At 37.2% G+C, this 7,500-nt stretch overlaps 2 non-coding genes and 3 pseudogenes across 2 annotated transcripts; all 5 read right to left on the bottom strand.

Moving 5' to 3' along the window:
• Positions 1-4: 4 nt before the first annotated feature.
• LOC145870821 (uncharacterized) lies at positions 5-122 on the bottom strand (annotated as a pseudogene).
• A 409-nt stretch (positions 123-531) lies between these two features.
• On the bottom strand, positions 532-650 carry LOC145870929 (uncharacterized; annotated as a pseudogene).
• A 139-nt stretch (positions 651-789) lies between these two features.
• Positions 790-898, bottom strand: LOC145870949 (uncharacterized; annotated as a pseudogene).
• Positions 899-1,307: 409 nt separating this feature from the next.
• On the bottom strand, positions 1,308-1,426 carry LOC145875566 (5S ribosomal RNA). Its single transcript, XR_014391207.1, has one exon. It is a non-coding gene; the product is annotated as a 5S ribosomal RNA (ribosomal RNA).
• A 409-nt stretch (positions 1,427-1,835) lies between these two features.
• LOC145875565 (5S ribosomal RNA) lies at positions 1,836-1,954 on the bottom strand. Its single transcript, XR_014391206.1, has one exon. It is a non-coding gene; the product is annotated as a 5S ribosomal RNA (ribosomal RNA).
• Between the last annotated feature and the right edge of the window lie 5,546 nt (positions 1,955-7,500).

Below are 7,500 nucleotides of genomic sequence, written 5' to 3'. Positions count from 1 at the left end.
AAAATGCTTACAGCACCTGGTATTCCCAGGCGGTCTCCATCCAAGTACTAACCAGGCCCGACCCTGCTTCGCTTCCGAAATCAGACGAGATCGGGCGTACCCAGGCTGGTATGGCCGTATGCGAGAAACAATCTCTTGCTACAACATATATAGTCAAAGTGAGTGTGATAAACAGACATTGCATTTTCACCAATTAGATAAGCAGCTTGAACTTTGTGTCACTGAAAAAGTAGAAGAAATTACAAACACTGTTCCCATCACTTTTTAGCACAGGTAGTTGGATAAAATACAAACTTTATTTCCTTTCATCGTTTGAACAGGGCAAAGGAGCACAAAGCACACACAAGCTGCATTCAGCAACAATATTCTTGTTTGTCTTATAAATACAAGGCAGATGCTAATTGAAAACACAAGGAAATTTGATCCTATTAAAAAGGCAGGAAGCTGCATTTAGTCAATTCATCATTAAATGCTTACTACAAGGCAGTGTTGCTGATGAAATAGTGCAAGAGCACACCCTCGTGGACAAAATGCTTACAGCACCTGCTATTCCCAGGCGGTCTCCCATCCAAGTACTAACCAGTACCGACCCTGCTTAGCTTCCGAGATCAGACGAGATCGGGCGTACCCAGGCTGACATGGCCGTAAGCGAGAAACAATCTCTTGCTACAACATATATAGTCAAAGTGAGTCTGATAAAACAGACATTTAGTCAATTCATCATTAAATGCTTACTACAAGGCAGTGTTGCTGATGAAATAGTGCAAGAGCACACCCTCGTGGACAAAATGCTTACAGCACCTGGTATTACCATGGGGTCTCCCATCCAAGTACTAACCAGGCCCGACCCTGCTTAGCTTCCGAGATCGGGTGTACCCAGGCTGGTATGGCCGTAAGCGAGAAACAATCTCTTGCTACAACATATATAGTCAAAGTGAGTGTGATAAACAGACATTGCATTTTCACCAATTAGATAAGCAGCTTGAACTTTGTGTCACTGAAAAAGTAGAAGAAATTACAAACACTGTTCCCATCACTTTTTAGCACAGGTAGTTGGATAAAATACAAACTTTATTTCCTTTCATCATTTGAACAGGGCAAAGGAGCACAAAGCACACACAAGCTGCACTCAGCAACAATATTCTTGTTTGTCTTATAAATACAAGGCAGATGCTAATTGAAAACACAAGGAAATTTGATCCTATTAAAAAGGCAGGAAGCTGCATTTAGTCAATTCATCATTAAATGCTTACTACAAGGCAGTGTTGCTGATGAAATAGTGCAAGAGCACACCCTCGTGGACAAAAGGCTTACAGCACCTGGTATTCCCAGGCGGTCTCCCATCCAAGTACTAACCAGGCCCGACCCTGCTTAGCTTCCGAGATCAGACGAGATCGGGCGTACCCAGGCAGATATGGCCGTAAGCGAGAAACAATCTCTTGCTACAACATATATAGTCAAAGTGAGTGTGATAAACAGACATTGCATTTTCACCAATTAGATAAGCAGCTTGAACTTTGTGTCACTGAAAAAGTAGAAGAAATTACAAACACTGTTCCCATCACTTTTTAGCACAGGTAGTTGGATAAAATACAAACTTTATTTCCTTTCATCATTTGAACAGGGCAAAGGAGCACAAAGCACACACAAGCTGCACTCAGCAACAATATTCTTGTTTGTCTTATAAATACAAGGCAGATGCTAATTGAAAACACAAGGAAATTTGATCCTATTAAAAAGGCAGGAAGCTGCATTTAGTCAATTCATCATTAAATGCTTACTACAAGGCAGTGTTGCTGATGAAATAGTGCAAGAGCACACCCTCGTGGACAAAAGGCTTACAGCACCTGGTATTCCCAGGCGGTCTCCCATCCAAGTACTAACCAGGCCCGACCCTGCTTAGCTTCCGAGATCAGACGAGATCGGGCGTACCCAGGCAGATATGGCCGTAAGCGAGAAACAATCTCTTGCTACAACATATATAGTCAAAGTGAGTCAGATAAAACAGACATTTAGTCAATTCATCATTAAATGCTTACTACAAGGCAGTGTTGCTGATGAAATAGTGCAAGAGCACACCCTCGTGGACAAAATGCTTACAGCACCTGGTATTCCCAGGCGGTCTCCCATCCAAGTACTAACCAGGCCCGACCCTGCTTAGCTTCCGAGATCAGACGAGATCGGGCGTACCTTTTTATTTTTTTTTATTTTTTTAAAATCTTTTATTATGAAAAAAACACATAATAATTACAATATTCAAACAATAATAATAAAAAGGATGAACAATTCATCCTTTTACAAAATCAAAAAAGAAAAGAAAATAAAACCAATTAAAAAACACAATCATCCACTAAAACCAATTAATAATTAAAAGCAAGTTTTCCATTTTGATCAATTTCGATAAAAGTGCTCCCCCACACAAACAGTTTTTCAAAATTACATCCTCCATATTTATATATTAGTTCAATATCTTTCTCTAAAATACTTTTAAATAAAACCTCCACACTCACAATTTTCCCTTCATAATGTCCTAAATTCCTTCTTTGTCTTACAGCGTATCTAGCATGGCTAAGAACAAAATTCATCAAATTAATATTAAAAACTTTGCTTTTTCCATTTATACCAAATAGAAACAACCTCCTCCACTCAACCCCATTTACAATATCTTCTCCCCAATGTTGTTCTAAAAGCCCCTTTATAAACTCATGAAACCCTTGTAATCTACTACATTCAATAAAAAAGTGCATAAAATTTTCCACCTCCGTACCACAAATATCACATTCTCTTTTAATGTCTCTATTTATTTGATGTAAAACCACGTTCGTAAAAATCCTATTATGTTTCAATTTAAAATCATTATCTTCACATTCTATAGAATTATATTTGACATTGACATTCTTCCATATTGATTTTACATCTATATTTACAAATACCCTAGACCACACTTTTTCTGAAGCAGGAGCTTTTATCTCTCTTAAAATACATTTTTCATAAATATTTTTAACTTTCAAACCTGATAAAACATGTTTCTCCCCATTACTTTCATAATATAAAACCGGTAAACCCTTAGCTCTCTCAACCACCTCTGTATTTATTAAAAGCACCCATTCTTCAGGAATACACCCTAAAATTCTCTTATACATTTTTTCTATTGTAGTTTTACTTATTTCATCTTCTACTTCACAAACATTATCATAGATCGCTTGTACAGTAAGAAACCCTGGAATGACCTCGTATAAAATATCCCCAATCTGTCTCATCCCAGCCCTCATAAAATATTTACAAAACAACATCTTATTATTATATTGTATCTTGGGATTTAAGAAAATTGGCTGATTTAAAATATTGTCTAAAATGGTACACTCATAATAAATATTTGGTAAAAACTCCCCCCAAGCTTCAAACACTTCTCTATAAAACAATGGTATATTACTTAACATTTCTTTTTTCATGCACATCAATAAACCATTGTCCCCCATCCTCCCAACCTCCTGCAAATACTCCTTAAAAAATCTTTTCCATCCATAATCTAGTTCACCATATAAATATTTCCGTACCATTTTAACTCTAATTGCTTTTTTCCTTACATTTAAATCCACCAACTTCAAACCCCCCTCCTCATATCCTGCAATCAATGTTTTAAAAGAAATTTTCGCTCCTTTCCCATCCCATAAAAAATCAACTAAAATCGTATTCATTTCAGATAAAACCCATTCTGGTACATCTAAAACGTTCATGACATGAATAAAAATTGACATCAGCAAGGAATTTACAACAATTACTTTCCCTTTTAATTTCAAAGCCCTCCCCCTCCACATATTTACTACCTTCCTAACTTTATTTATAACCCCACTCCATGTCAGATCCCTAGCTTCTTGTTCCTTCACCCCTAAAAACACACCTAACACCTTAAAATAATCATTTACCACCTTAAAAGGAAAAGTCCCCTCATTATTCTTCCCAACATACATTATTACTGACTTTTCCATATTCACTTTAGCTCCTGAGGCTTTCTCATATACTTTAAAACACTCCATCACCCTTTTAACACTTCCCTCATCTCTGACTGTAATTGTGGTATCGTCTGCATATTGATGAATTAAACTAAAACCTCCTTGCGGAGTCTCTACACAATTTATAAAATGATCTTTTTTAAGGTATGCCGCTAAGGGTTCTACCGATAAAACAAACAATAAAGCTGATAAAGGGCACCCCTGTCTCACTGACCTCTCAAGAATAAAAGAATCTGTTAAAACCCCATTACATTTAACCGTACTTTTAGCCTTTCTATATAATAATTTTATCCATCTTATTATACCATTTCCAAACCCATACTTTTCCAGTACCCTAAACATAAAATCATGTTCCACCCTGTCAAAAGCTTTATTAAAATCTATACTTAAAACAATCCCCCCCATCTTGTCACTATTCATTTTATTTATCACATCTCTAAGTGTAGTTATGGTATCTGCTATATCTCTTCCAGGCACACTATAATTTTGTGTAGGTGCTATAATATCATTTAAAACCATCTTCATCCTATTTGCCAGTATCTTAGCTAAAATCTTATAATCTGAGTTTAATAAACTAATTGGCCTATAATTTTCTAGTTTCAGTTTGCTCCCCTTATTTTTATATAAAATCGATATCAGCCCTGTCACCATGGAATCTGAAACAGTATCATTGTCTTCCATATATTGATATACTTCTAATAAAATAGGTGCTAAAATACTTTCATACATTTTATAAAACTCTGCAATTAGTCCATCTACTCCAGGACTTTTATTTATTTGTAAACCCTTAATTGCATCTTTCACTTCATCCATTGTTATCTTCCTATCACACATTTGCTTATCTTCAACACCAATTTGCACATCCACACTACTTAAAATCTCTTTTACACACCCCTCCTCCACCTCCCCTTTCTTAAATAAATCCTTATAAAAATTCTGTACAGTTTCTAATATTTCAACATAATCATTTACCACTTCACCCTTTACATTTTCAATCTCACTAATATATGATTTCGTCTGTTTAGTTTTTTCTAAACCAAGAAAAAACGAGGTACATTTCTCCCCTTCTAAAACATATTTTGCCCTACTTCTAATAATTGCACCCTTACACTTCTCTATTTCACATTTGCTCAATTTTGCTTTTAAATCTAAAAACCTTTCAATAGTATAATCAGGATCACTATCACATTTCTTCATTTCTTCATTCAATTTTGTTCTTAAATAATTTTCTGCTCTTATCATCCTACTCCTCTTCTTCCTTGCATATCTAATACTAAAAACTTTTATTTTTTCCTTAACATTTTCCCACCACTTGCACTTATCATTCCCTTTTTGCTTATCCTCCATTTCATCTTCTATCAAAGATTTAAGTTGTTTCCCGTATTCCTCATCACCTAGATACCCTGCATTCATACACCATATTCCCCCCCCTCTCCTTTCCTTATCTAACCCCACCGAAAATGTTAACCCAGCATGATCACTAAAAGTTGTAAAAATATATTTAATATCCTTCATAAAATTCCTTAACCCTTCATTTACTAAAACCAAATCTATCCGTGTCTGTTTCAATTCCCCTAAAACCACCTGCCTTCTAGAAAATTCTCTCTTATTCGGATTCTCCTCCCTCCATATATCAATTAAATTGTTTTCAACCATCATTTTCCTTAAAACCCCCCTAGATACATCACTTCTAAAAATAGCTCCCCTTGTCATATCTAGTCTATCCATTTTTACATTAAAATCCCCAACTAAAATACAGTTTCCCTTGCACCATTTCGCTAATTCTAAAAATAAATTCCTTCTCTCTATTTCATTATTCGGCGCATAAATATTTATAATCCTAAAAACCCTACTCATATACTCAAAGTCTAAAATTAAAATCCGCCCATTATTATCATTATATATCTTCTTCACATTTTCTACTACATCCTTCCTTATTAAAATTGCAACCCCACATGAATTCCCCCTACCATTGTTTACATAAATAAAATCCCTCCATATTTTCTGAATTTCTAAAACACACATATTATCCCAGTGCGTCTCTTGAATACATAAAATATCAGAATTCTTTATGTGTACTATTCTATTAAATTTTCCTATTGTTCTCAACCCATTCGCATTTATCGACATTATTGTGACCATACTAATAAATAATAAAATTATAAAATATAATTTCATTATCCTCTACCTTTTATCTAGTTTCTTTCCTCTTCCACCCTTTCTCTCCCCCCCCTCCGCTGCTTTCCTCTTCCTGTATCCTCCTCTCATTCTTTCAAACTTTTCCCCATCATCCGAGTCCGATATCTCCTCCAAGTCCATTTCATCCAGCCAACTTTTCTTCTTTACACCCTCGTCCGTTGTGCTCCCCGTGTTCATCGCCGATTCTGGAATGTTCGTTGTGCTCCCCGTGTTCTCCGCCGTTTCTGGAATGTTCATCTCCGTCTCATGTGTAGTCGTCGTTGTGCTCCCCGTGTTCATCGCCGTTTCTGGAATGTTCGTTGTGCTCCCCGCGTTCATCTCCGTCTCATATATTGTCGTCGTTGTGCTCCCCGTGTTCATACCCGTCTCTGTTATTGTCATTAAACTTAAAACCCTCTCCATTTCTTCACCCCCCGAGTTACTTGTTTGTGCTGTGCTTTCCCCTAAAACCTGTGAGTCCCCCGAGTTTCCCCCCAGTCCACTCCCCCCCTCCTCCTGAAAACTCCATCTTCTTATTTCTGAATCCATGCTGCTCCCAATTTCGTTAATCTTCTGGTCTTCCTTCTTCTCCCTTCTTCCTTCCTCCGTCTCTCCACCTTCCACCACATCATCTCCTCCATCTTCTTCTCCTTCTTCCGACAATACAACTGCTTCCTCGAATAGTACTTGACTCCCCTCTTCAGTCATAACTTCTCCACAGTTGCATTCCGCCAATCTCTTTCTGCATCTACCACAAACATTCCTTTCCTTCTCTCCGACACACTCTCTCGCATAATGGCCTTGATTGCCGCACTTGAAACACTTGAATTCAGGGCAATCTTTAACTATGTGCCCAGGTTGTATGCACAATCGACAAACTCTGACCTGCTTGTCATGGATCACCCTGAAGTATTCAGCTCCTTCCAGCGTCTCAATTTTTGTGGAATATGGCAATGATGTGACTTTTTCCGTAAATTTAACTTTACAGAACCTTGTTCCGTCAACCACCTCCGTTCCAGGCCAAACTCTCCTCCTTATCTCCGATACGGCCGTTACTCCCCAGCTTCTCAACTTGTCCAGTATCACTTTATCTTCTATATATACCGGTAGATTCATAAAAGACACCACCAATTCATTAATATTCACATCTCTCGCCAGTATCTTGTTGTCCTTTATCCGTATACCGTCCATTAGCCGTTCTTTACCTTTTCCGTTTCTCATCGTAATTTCATATTTCTTATCTCCTTTCATTCGGCATCCCACCACCTCTCCACACGTCTCCTTAATTGCTCGTAGTAATTCCATCGTC

This window comes from Salmo salar, unplaced genomic scaffold (assembly GCF_965601325.2).
Source record: "Salmo salar unplaced genomic scaffold, fSalSal1 ptg000293l, whole genome shotgun sequence".
Lineage (NCBI taxonomy): Eukaryota > Metazoa > Chordata > Actinopteri > Salmoniformes > Salmonidae > Salmo > Salmo salar.
Note: the sequence above shows the minus strand (reverse complement) of the source record. Positions and strands in the feature narration are given on the sequence as shown.